A 13,109-nucleotide genomic window follows, 5' to 3' on the forward strand; every position below is an offset into this window, starting at 1 on the left:
GGAGACTATTATTTAACAAAACAAATGTGTGAAATTTACTCGATGTTTTTAACTACATTTAATTAAAACTGGACTATTAATTATATAAATATATGTGTTACATTTACTTATTTTTTTAACCTGAGGTCAATACATCTAATAAAACCAAAAGAGCAATTGTACACATTGACATTTTAATTACATATTTATTGTTCAAATTTGACCAGTATAACACATCACATTAAGTCTCAACCTGGTTTAGTTTGCATATTACATTTGTAACAATTAGGGGCTGTTCTTGACAAAATACATTCTTAGTCGACTAACACTCGTACACATTTGATGACTAATCGATTAAATCAACATATTCTTCACAAAGAATCACACAAAAACACCACTTTAAATCCTTGTGTTTACCAGAGATATCTATGAGGGTCCGTTAGGGACATTATTCAGAAATACCGTTCACATACACATGTGAAGCACTCTCACACACAAACAATCTCTTATACACAAATTAAACGCTATCATATACACATGAAATGCGATTTCGATATGTTGTGTGAGAGGGATTTCAGTTGAAATGGAAGTCGTTTAAAAAAAACAGCGAAGAAGCGCAAATTTAAAAAAAGCGAACACAATATTATGTCCGTTTGCGATTGTTCCATCATGTCTGCTCAGCAGCATGCACAAAGCTGAGGCAGCAGCGTTGTTAAATAATATCCTGGCCTCAACACCATGTATCGTCCCTCTTCCCGTCCCGCGGCAGGCAACGGCCCACTACAGCTCCCCTTAGGAGAGACTGTGCACCCCGCTGAGGCCAGGATATTATTTAACAACGCTGCTGCCTCAGTTAAGCTTTGTGCATGCTGCTGAGCAGACATGATGGAACAATCGCAAACGGACATAATATTGTGTTTGCTTTTCTGAAATCGACTTCCTTTATCAACTGAGATGCCTTCCGTTTCAACTGAAATCCCTCTCACACAACATACTGAAATCGCATTTCATGTGTATATGATAGCGTTTCATTTGTGTATAAGAGATTGTTTAATGTGTGTGAGAGCGTTTCACATGTGTATATGAGAGATTTTTACATGTTTGTAAATGATTTTGGTTTCAGTTGTGTGTATGAGAGTGCTTCACATGTGTATGTGAACGGTATTTCTGAATAATGTCCCTAACGGCCACTCATAGATATACGTTTCTTACAAATAAGTCATTCACCATGAAAAAAAATACATTAAAATATTACTAATTGACTAAAGAAATCTTCATCGACCAAAACCACAAATAAAGTCAACTAATCGACTAAGAAGGGAGAGCCCTGGTAACAATGGCCAAGCTATAAAAACGATGAGCTGAATTGAGCTCTGCATATAACTAAGCGGTCCTTTTAAACACGGGTAAAATGCAACAAGACCAATTGCAGCAGAGACATCTTAGCATATGGCACATGGTATATTTTTGCCAATGAGCATGTGAACATTTCCATTGAGCTATGGGAGCAACGGGCTGAACTGAACTCTGCATATGACTGAAATGCACCAAGAACAGTGACACTTTACAACAATACCAGTCCAAAATGCAATTCAATCAATGGAACTCTCAACTCGTACCTTTTAGCATCTTGCTGAACAGTAGTCGGCAACTACATATGCAGGCAATTTTTCAGTCTCTGAACCTTGGTTGAAAGGTTGCCAGGATCCAGCTCCAACAGTAGTTTTTGGAATACCTCAAAACTATATTTGAGATTCTTGGGGTATCTCAGATCCAAGGCATAGGTTAGTCCCAACAGATAGCAGCAGGCTCTGCTAAGATCCCTAAGACTTCTGAGGACAGGGATGCCCTCAATCACAATCCCTACATCAGTAGGTTCATCGACTGACCCATCTTGGTTCTGCAGCAGGTACATCTTCATCACCTCCTCTGCCAACTCCTCTTGTACACTGACAGGTGCATCAGCAGCATCCTGCAGACATTGAAAAGATAACTGGTTAGTGCTTACTTTCAGCCTGCATGTTACAAGACACACAAAGAGCAATTCCTCACTGCTCACTCACTATGTATGTTCATGGTCATCAGTCATCCATGATTACATTATTTAAAACTTCAAAACTAACACTGTTAAAAATCCTGAAAACTATTGTACTAACTAGGGCTGCAGCTATAGAGTATTCTAACGATGAATTCATTAATCGGAGAATACATTATTTTGCTTTATTAAAAGAGCAATAGTAAATATAGAAAAGAGAAAATAAGACCGGCCTCTCAAAATGAACAACAACAAAAATCCACATTGTTATTGTTTAAATTGCATACAATAATATGTCAAAACTAGACCCATTTAGTGCATTAAGTTTTAAAGAACCCATTTTCTGAAATGCAAAAACTAATAATTATTGTTTTTTTATTTCAAAGAACTCAAAAAAAAAAAGGTATACGTCTTCTGGGCTACACATATAAGGGTACTATAATTGTAACTGATCACTGCACATCTGTATCGGCCTCGGTCTTACCTCTGTGCCACGCTGTCTGTCTGCTTGACTGAGTGCGTGTATGTCTGTCCCACTGCCCGATAATTTTTAGTAATCGAGTTACTTGAGGAATCATTTCAGCCATAGTACTAACCTCAAAGTCCTTGATCAAGGCACTCGCATCTTCTCCCAGATTCCAAAGGTACCGTGCTTCAATCGATAGTGCTTGAGAAGTGACCCTTTCGCTGAAGCCACACATGTGCAGAGCTTACATTGCCATCCCATAAGCTGCAACCTAAAAAAGTGAGGATAAATAGTGTTATCACATGGAGGGAACAGACTGGTTTAATGCTACTTCCATTTACCTACATACTTTTTGGACTAATATGTTTTATCATACAGAGCTTTAAAAATGACACCCAATTATATTTACTCATTGATGCTAATAATTACATCTACTCCAAACTATAGTTAATGGAACATCTACCGTAATTGCACAAACATTTGGAAAACAGTCAATAAAAACGATTGCAGTTGCAGTGTTCAGAGTCAGGATCCTCAATTGCAGGAGTAGTATATAATAATAATTAGTAACAGTTTGTATTATCAAGTCCTAGATATTTGTATATAGTCACTGTTTATGTTTCTAACAAGTGCTTCCTGGCCTTTGCACTCAAACATGGTCGAAATCAAGGTGCAACTCATTTAGCTTATTCACCGATTTCTTAAACTTGTATAAAGCAAACTAATATGTTGGCACCGTTGTTTCAGTGTTTAATAAAATAATGAAATTTACCTCCTCTGTTTTGTTATCTTCGTTCAACTTCTCTCCGTTAGCGCAGTCGGTGCTGTGAAACAAATATTGAAAATATTTAACATGCTTCACAAAATAATTCAACTTTACTTGCTCTAGCCATCATCAAGTGTTCCCTCATAAATATGACAACACATAAGTTGGGCAGGTAGGCCACTCCTCTTAAGAAAATGCAATGCCTTATTATAATAAAGATGAAACAGTTTCATAAGCATATAGGCAAGACTAGTAACAGCTGCTGGGCCGCGGATGCAGTAGGCAGACGTTATCTGAAATCACTCGCACGATACAGTAATCACCCAAATAAACTAATAGCCACCTTACACAAACAAGGTGCATTTATCTTTGTATTATCCATACTTTTATCGGCGCTTCTACAAAAATCAACAATATAAGTAATACATTTACACAAACAACTAATAGTAGATTAACTACATTATTCAAAAATGTACAGTAACTTTGGATAATAACACGGGAGAAATAAACAGGGTGCTCTCTTTTCCTCTCTCCCTCTCCTGACAGCCCGTCAGTTTAGTCTCATGCAGCTCGCTAATCCAGTAATGAGTGACCCAAAAGTAAAGAATAAACATATTTATAACTAGTTCGGTTACTTCCAGAGGTAGATAAGATTGCTAAATGTGTTAGGTCTAACTTGAAGCGTGTGCTCTGCTCACCGGTCCCCTCACAGCGGCAGAGCTGCAGGTGATCATGCAGAGCTGCGTGTCTCAGTTTGCAGAACCTGATCACTCTCCCGATTATACTTCACTCGTGTTTATGTCCATATCGATCAGATCTAGCTAGTTTTAGTTAATGATATGACTGCCTCCTTATCAGGGATACCTAAACGATAAGCGTTGCTTAGTAACCGGGTGTGGCGGCAAAGCCCCCTTCACAGCCTGTTCAAGGCGAGACTGTTGCTCCGTTATTCCGGCATGGCGGGACATGCAGACACACATATTCGCCGGCGCTGTTGTGTTACACGTCAGGCCGGCATGCTGTCTAATATCACACACTGTGGCAGCATTATGCTGGCATTGTCTGGTTAAGTATTAAAAAGTCGACGTAATGGCGGATCTTCTTTACTACAGCATTTCTGAATAACAGTGTAAAAGGGGCTTAAAACAAACAGCTAACTATGCTACATACAGACAGCTGGTTGATTAGGTACTTAAGACAACAACTGCGGACAAAGCAGGTGCTAATGTTTCTACTTTTTACTTGAGTAAAACGTTAGCTTCACTTCACCTGGTTGACTGTGTCCACCATGCGTGTGTAGAAGCGGACAGAACTAGCTAGACCTATGACAGCATGGCTGCAAGTGTGACAGTATTTAGATAATTACACACCATAAAGTTGTATATGCACAAAGTCAGGGTCAATATTTCATTAACTTTTGCTAGCTGGCTACTTACCAGGATTTGCAGGGAGTTTTCCTGGTGGTTCTCGTTGTGGTGTTTCCTTGCTTGTTGCGGTTGCCACATGTGGCGCAGATAGAAAAGTAGATTTCCCATGAGCACACTGCATTTGCGCGCGATTGTTAATGGGGTCCACTCATGACGTTTTAGTGTAATTTACTCAATTTCTTAAATTGTTGTTAAAGATGAAGAATATTGATTTGGAATGAGTAATAATTGCTGTTCCTGAAACTGATCAGTATAATTAGCCAATTCTCAAATATTTTGACTGAAATTTGCCAAAGATATTAAGGATATCTTAAAAATATAATTTGTTAGTCAAATACTCATTTATTTTCGTGTCATCAACTTAAATGATAGTAATAATTTAAGACAAAATTAACTGTTGGATTTGTAAGCATTTATTTTGGTATGTCCGACTCAAACAATTACTTTGGTGATATTTAGAGATTTTATTAAGGTAATATAGCTTTTTATTATAGTGATATCTACAAAGCCAATGATTTAGTTTTTTGAGTGTAGTATGTAAAAATATCAGAAAAAATAATGGTGAAAATATGCATAAAAACGACATTAAAGGCTTCTCAATTCTCAAATTTCCCCTCCTCGACTCCTATCCTCGACTCCTAACCTCGTGACTTAGTAGCGCCCACAGGAGATGCGAGCGGAGGAGTCGAGGAGGGGAACCGAGGAGAGAGGAGGGGAAGCAGCAGGCGGTTAGAGAAATGAGAACTCCTCTCCTCTGAGCGGTCATTTTAAAGAGACGTCCATTAATGATGACAGGAGGCACAGCAGCCCTCTGTCTGATGGACAGATGTGTTCATGACGACTTATATATTTACTTTTAATTCATTCACAGTGCGGTATAATGAGACAATAACAGGCTACAGATGCGGACATTTATATAAATATATACAATTTCAGAATCAAACAAGTATGAGAGCACTCTCATAATAACGTAACACAATCAGAGACTGGATATATAAATATATATAAATCTCCGCTTTTGAGTATGCTAACGCCTTCAAAAAGGCAATTCATTTGGTAGAAAATAATAATAAAATACAAAATAATCACAAGGATGTCAATTGGTAAAAGTAACCTTCAAGGGTCTTTCACCCTAATGTGGAGTTAGCATAGTTAGCAGTGGACTAACCAGTATGTTAGAACTGTCTCCAGGTGCTTTGCTTCAAAGAAGTGTTTGCATTGAACTCCTCCATTGATGAGAGTTCCTCACGCATGGTACTCTGTCCTTTGCTTGAAGAACAGCATGGACACGGTTTGAATGGCCTGAAATCATAACCTCTATATATTAAACAATAAAACCATAGGGTGAAGCTGAATGGGACAGCGTAAAGACTTGGTTATCAGCAGTTCACCTCAGGGTGAAAGAAACGTTTAGTGGACTCATTGTTGATGATAAGCTTCTGATTGACTTTTCAGTGAACATTTTCATGCCAACAATGTAAAGTATTAGATGGAGCAGATAAGGTTGTTATCAAAGCTTGCACTCTGCAGATGTACAATCCTTTTGAATTACAGAGTGCATATGATTCAGAAGATGGCCTAGGCCTTTACATTGTGCTTTTGTCCTTACCTTCTCCATTCTCTTTACATTGCTCTTTGTGATTTTGCATAATTTTGTGTGATAAGACTTGGCTCACAGTCAGCCCAGTTCATCCCGCTGGTGAAAGATGGGGCACTGTTTAATGTTTCCTGTTTGGATCAGCCCCAGAACAGCACTAGAATAAGAGTCCTGAGAGATGAGAGCTGAAGAATCTGCTCTATGTGTGTATAAGTGTGTGTTGACAGGGATTATAGGACGATGCAGGATGGGTGTGGGGTGTGGGGGGTGGCGGGGGGATGTTATGTGAGGTGCTGTCGACAGCATGTGATCGTTGCGGGCTTGCAAAACAGCAAGAGCATTATTTTCTTCCCTCTCAACTCCTCTCTGTGTGCAGCATCTTGGAAAGCGCTCAGATCATATGCAAAGCTGTTTTATGCTAATGTGTGTGTACACACTTTGGTAATGGCGTTGGACCGGCATACACAGACTACATCACAGCCTCTCCTCTCCACCTGCCTGCCGCCTCTGGCTTCTTTACTCTACTCAAGACACTTTTACTACCTTTGAAAAATGTAGGTGAAGGGGAAGCAAAAGGAAACACTCAACTTTTGGTTATCAATTTGCACATTTAGGAACTCCAAATAAGTTAAGAAGTCTGTCTTAAAGAAAGAAAAGGCTGACATTATTCTACTTAATTTTTCTCACTTTCCACAAATCCCATGAATAGAACAAAAAAACAATCTTGTGTTACTCCTTGTGACTCTCAGCTCCAAGCCCATTGGCTTCAAATAAAAGAACAGTCCCTGTTCACAAGAAAACATTCACCCTCTTTCCAATGATAATAGAAGTTCTGGCTCTGAAAGTCAGTCAAAAAATGTACATTTGCATTTTTCTGCATTTGCATGAAGCTTATTGGTGGTTTGGATTGCAGCGAGGGAAGGTACATCTTCAGAATTAAAAAAAAGGTAGATAAACATTTATTTAGCCAAATGATCAGAAACTCTAAACTAACATAGTATATTTGTGCAGCATGAAATCTTGCATGAAAATCCAAAAGTTGGCAAAAATGAGAAGAAGACCTAGCAATCTCAAAAATAGAGGGATCTTTTGATTATTTTTTTTAATGAACTTTGATACACAACTCTGACAATACAACAAGCACTTTTTATCTGATGTTCTTTTGTTAACGATGATATCATCGACATTCAGCACATCTGTGTCCATTTATAGGCTTTTGCCATTGTCCCAGATAACTAAAGTAGGCTAACTGTTGAACAGTGTGAGGGCGACAACCTAACAGGCTAATTATTTTTAAGTAATCAACGTAGGCATTGTCGGGAGGACATTAGTAATGATTTACATTCACTATCATATCCAGGCCACGCTCAAGAATAACATAATAGATCAGTGCATCTTTAGTATACCGGTCAAACCTAGGCTTTTGGAGGCTCCTGTTGGGGCTGCACCTTTCAGGCCAATCTGTAAACTACGAGTAGATGATGTTGACTGTATGAGGATGGAATTATACTAACCCTAGATAGTTTGTAATGTAAGATGCTTTGTGGGACACTGCACCATCCCTAGTCGTAGGGACGATAACTAAATGTTTGTATTCACATTTTTAGGACAAGACAATTAATGATTAATGCGGCAGATAATGAAAACAGTCTCAATGTTGTAGACATGGCTATTATGCTTGTGTTCTGCACTTCGAAGATTATAAATAGATGAAAATAATAACTAAGATATAGGACTTTAAATCCACAGAAAATGTAGAGTTGCTGGCTCTGTGTTCACCAGCCGAGTGCTGGGTACCAGAGGTGGGAGTAAGTCATACATGTGCAAGTCATGAGCAAGTCTCAAGTCTTGACCTACAAGTCTCAAGCAAGTCCCAAGTCACTTTGGTGAGAGTCAAGCAAGTCAAGTCAAGTCTTTGCTCAGGTCAAGCAAGTCACACGTCATACGAAATTCTGATGAATAACCCCAGTTTCCGCATTTAAATCAGTTAAAATACTGTGGTTATGAAAAGTTGAGTTTTATTTTCAACATTAACAACAATGGAAAATGGGCCTCTGAAATTATAACCCTAGTTTTAAAGGGCTCTAAAGTGAAAACAGGAGTACAACACAAACATTTTACATCAAAATGTTAAGCCTCCTGCCCTGACGATTTCTCCTGTCTTAGGTGCTTTTCCTAAGACACTGTGTCATTGTTATCCTAACTGTGTATGTGCACAAAGAAATATTGCATCAAAGCCAAATACAACGGAATAGTGTATGTACCAGGGCGCATGATAGGTGTGTGTGTGTGTGTGTGTGTGTGTGTGTGTGTGTGTGTGTGTGTCGAGATTAAGATTAAACTAATTTCTTTAATTTGGGAACACCCACATATACCTATGGCGTTGGCCAGATGTGTGTAAATGACTGTTCATGGTCATTTGAAAGAAAATGCCGTGGTCGGACAGACACAAACACACCGAACACACACACACAGAGCGGAGCTGAGCAGAGCACACACACACATCATGCGCATTTCGAGCATTTTCACTGAAGTTATGAGAGAACCGTGTTTCATGGTGAGCATTGTGTTGCCATGGCAACGACATTTGAAGAAATCTCAAAACTGTCCCGTAGATGTCTTCACGGCTGGTTATACATTTCATTAAGAGGTTACATTACTCTCTCTCTTCTCTTGATCACCCTCTCTATCTTCTATCGCCCTCTCTCTCTTCTCTTGATCGCCCTCTCTCTCTTCTCTTGATCGCCCTCTCTCTCTTCTCTCTCTCTTCTCTTGCTTGCCCTCTCTCTCTTCTCTTGATCGCCCTCTCTCTTCTCTTGATCGTCCTCTCTCTCTTCTCTTGATCACCCTCTCACTCTTCTCTTGATCGCCCTCTCACTCTTCTATCGCCCTCTCTCTCTTCTCTTGATCACCCTCTCACTCTTCTATCACCCTCTCTCTCTTCTCTTGATCGCCCTCTGTCTCTTCTCTTGATCGCCCTCTCTCTCTCCTCTTGATCGCCCTCTCTCTCTTCTCTTGATCGCCCTCTCACTCTTCTATCGCCCTCTCTCTCTTCTCTTGATCTTCCATGGAAATGGCATATGATGACACCCCATAATTGACGTAGAGCTGTTGAGGGCAGGACCATTAACCATTATCTGAAGTCTGCTGCTCTGAGCATGTCAGTTGGAGTTATGACATCATCGTGTTCCATGACACAGGTGTTTATATTTGAGCTAACGACGTGTCAACGTGCAGTAATCAGTGAGAGGAGAGCATTTACATTGTTCTGAATGAGAGATAAACCTGTTACATGTGAAAGTTTTGTTGAAGAACCGTAACAGATATCGGTGAAATTTCAAAGCGTGAAGCATCTCAAGGACCTTGAGTATCTGAAGTGTGCTTTTTGTGTACTTTCGGGTCAATAATGTGGCCTTTTTGGCAGATTAACTAAAGGTGTGCGGCTGCTGCTGTGAGGAAATATCAGCCTGAAATTACAATGGGCTTTAACCTGTTTCACGCCTTCCCCCCGGTACCGGGCGGATAAACGCGTCATTTGCAGGAAACAACGTCTAAGGAATCTTAATATTGAATAAAACTATGAATGTGTTATGTAACGGGAAGAAACTCAGCTAACTGATCTTTTTAATTTTTTTTTTCAAAAAAAACCCACAATGCTAGCACTCAGCCTCTGAATTAGCCTCGATCGAAAAAACGGGACCGACAAAGACACATAAACTCACTCAGAACTCCCTTATTACTTATCCTAGATGCACAACCAAACACTATTTTTTGGTGTCCTGGAGACACTGAATCTAACGGTGCCCACCTCAACACTCAGTGATAAACATTCGCGACGCTATCAACGAAAGCGTACATCATCACATGTGGAGCTAAGAAGCTAAACACGTAAATATATCTTACCTTGGTCAAAAGTGGTCTTCAATGGCATTAAAACGATAAAAAAACGATGCTGCAGTTAATCCATAGGTTCATCCTATGTGTCTGTGCCTTCTTTGAAATTATTTCTGATAATCCATAAGCAATACAACTGCGTTTTAGTTTCCAAACTCCAGAAGGAGACATTCCTCCAGTTTAGTTTCGCTTTCCACACGCGAAGCGGCAACATTTTTTCTTTACAATGTGTGTCTATGTAAGTATCCTCCTTCGATTCTATTGGCTCTAACGGTCACAAGGGTATGTCAACCAACCAGATCGAGCAAGGGGGGCCAGAGATAGGTCAAATCCACCCAAATGACCCCAGATGGCCCAGTTTTTGGCTAAATCTCTCTAAAAAGGTCAAATTTCACTTGTTTTGCATCAATCTTGATACAGGGTACTTATTATATGTTGTACTTTGGATTCCTAAAGCTTTTAGTCTACTAACCCATCATCCAAGGGTAGTTTTCACTATCTGTAAAAAATAATTTTTGGACGGACACTATAATTTACAGTTTTTTACTATGTAAAATCTGAATTTTCTTTAAAATAAAAAACATTTATATTGATTCTGACACTTCTACATCCAACTCACAGGTTTATCATTACTTTGAGAAAAGATTATTAATTTAACCCTTTTAGAAGGGAAGATATGGTCATTTGTTCTGGGAATGTCATTTTCGAGCCTGAGACCTGAAAAACAGGCTCAGAGTGGAACAGGTTAATGGAGACATGTTGAAAGTTTTTGTCACTTCATGCCCTCAAGAGGCATTTTGTTTAATTATTTTGCTTAATTATTTGTCATTCTTCAAGCTACGAGATGTTTTCCTACGTTTGTCATGAAAAAGTATGTCTCAGGAATGTAGGGTTTGGGAATTATGGCAGTTTAAAAAAAAAATATGAAGGCAAATTTCAAGATTTCCTACACTCTAGCTGTGACATCATGCACTCTAGTTAATGTTAAAATCTGAAGAAGGCCTCTGTACCAAGGTCTGAACAATGTTTAATATCTCTAAAAGTAAGAATCAGATTTAAAAGTTGTGTAACATGAATAATGTCAGAAAGATGTGTAACATTTTAAAGTTGGAATGAGGTTTCTGAGTGAAAGTAAGAATGAACAGTTAGCAGTTGAAGTCGCATGAAGATTGTTCAAGTCTGAAGATTTTCTCCATTGACTTCAATGGTTAAAAATGTGATGAATTATGGGATATATCTCGGGAATTATGAAAGTTATGAATGATGAAAGTAATAGCCATCGATTCCCGACCGAGCTGAACGTTTGGATGTTTGAACGGAGTTTCTGCGATGTGGAATGTGGGAGAAGAAGACCGGCAAAATAACGGGCGGAATAATAAGAATAAAGAATTTTGTGCATAGAAGAACAGATAGTTGGAATGCTGTTAACAGCATTCCCACTAAATAATCGGGCAGTTCGATGTGTGTAGAGGTGTGTGTGTGTGTGTGTGTGTGTGTGTGTGTAGAGGTGTGTGTAGTTAAAACGTAGCAGCCTACGGTCGCTCTTTAGCTGTTCTAATGAAGGTAAACACAGTGAAAGTGGTGCGTGAAAGGCACAGCGCGCTGGTGCTGCACTTCTCAGAGGCTGTTCTTCTCCTGTTTTGCCGATCCGGTGCTTAAACAAATAGCTCTACACCCCTGGCCGAAATGTCCCTAAAATGAAGTCCGAGTTCGAAATATATCTCAAATAATGTATGCACTGCTATTTAAGATACTTTCTCTCTCTTTTTTTTTTCAAATATTTAATTTTAAAACGTAAAGTCCTTTCAAGTCATCTGTCTCAAGTCAAGTCAAGTCTCAAGTCATGAATACCAAGTCAAAGTCAAGTCGAGTCTTTTATCAATGTTAGTCAAGCAAGTCTCAAGTCCAAAAATATGAGACTTGAGTCAAGTCATGTGACTCGAGTCCCCCACCTCTGCTGGGTACTAATACTCAACATGAGCATCATGTTGTCATCATACATAACAGCCCAGTCTAGAAGTCTTTCCTTCTAAGTAAACTAACTTAAACAAAAAAGACAATAGCCCTTGAATCTCAAAATCTAATCTGGCAGCTTTTCACTCCAACACAATCGTTCATTTGTGCATTTCTTCAGTAGGAGGTGGTTGAAGTGACCGGGCGTCTGGCAGTCCAGAGGCAGCGTTCAGCACCATGTGAGGGGACCATCAAGGCCTTCAGCACTCCGTCTGTTAGTGACTCGGCCAAACACATTTCTCTTTCTCCACTCTGTCTCTCTCACACCTCACATAAATGTGATAATATATTTTTTTTGGTAAATTATAATATTTTTTCCGAGACCTCATGTTCCTTTCTAATTTATCATTTTGCATTTTACATGTTTAAATATTTGTTTTTATAAATTCTGCATGTTGAATGTGCACCAGATAAGTTTTGCTCCTCTTTTTATGTAAGTAAGTTTTACAGATCAACAAAAGTGGTCGGAAGCGGAATTCCACATTTCCAGTGTTTATTGGAAGAGGCACAGTGAATGGTGGGCAGATGGAGCTCTCACCACACATGCTATTATAAAATACCTAGAGGCCTTTGAGCCAGGCTACCGCATGTTCTCTGCTGTTCAACCTGTGTCCTAGCTCTTGTCTTATCCAGCGCTCCTGCTTATAGTCCAACCCCCAAAACTACATGTGACATTATTGCTTAGGGTGTGTGTGTGTGTGTGTGTGTGTGTGTGTGTGTGTGTGTGTGTGTGTGTGGTGTGTGTGTGTGTTTGTGTGTGTGTGTGTGTGTGTGTGTGTGTGTGTGTGTGTGTATGTGTATGTGTATGTGTGTGTGTGTGTTTTTGTATTTGCTTGTGTATCAGTAACACTTTTTGGCCTCAGAGGCCCCTGCTCTGTGTCCTGCCGGGCTTCATGCATCATTGTGAGAGGTTGGCCATCGGGTGATGAAGC

General features: G+C 39.4%; 1 long non-coding RNA gene across 1 annotated transcript; it reads right to left on the reverse strand.

Annotated features, from left to right (window-relative positions):
- Positions 1-1,448: 1,448 nt before the first annotated feature.
- On the reverse strand, positions 1,449-4,717 carry LOC117486331. Its single transcript, XR_004556264.1, has 4 exons — positions 4,683-4,717; positions 3,253-3,304; positions 2,611-2,751; positions 1,449-1,951 (listed from the first exon to the last, which is right to left on the reverse strand). It is a non-coding gene; the product is annotated as an uncharacterized LOC117486331 (long non-coding RNA).
- Between the last annotated feature and the right edge of the window lie 8,392 nt (positions 4,718-13,109).

The sequence above is a fragment of the Trematomus bernacchii genome, unplaced genomic scaffold (genome assembly GCF_902827165.1).
Source record: "Trematomus bernacchii unplaced genomic scaffold, fTreBer1.1, whole genome shotgun sequence".
NCBI classification, from domain to species: Eukaryota; Metazoa; Chordata; class Actinopteri; order Perciformes; family Nototheniidae; genus Trematomus; species Trematomus bernacchii.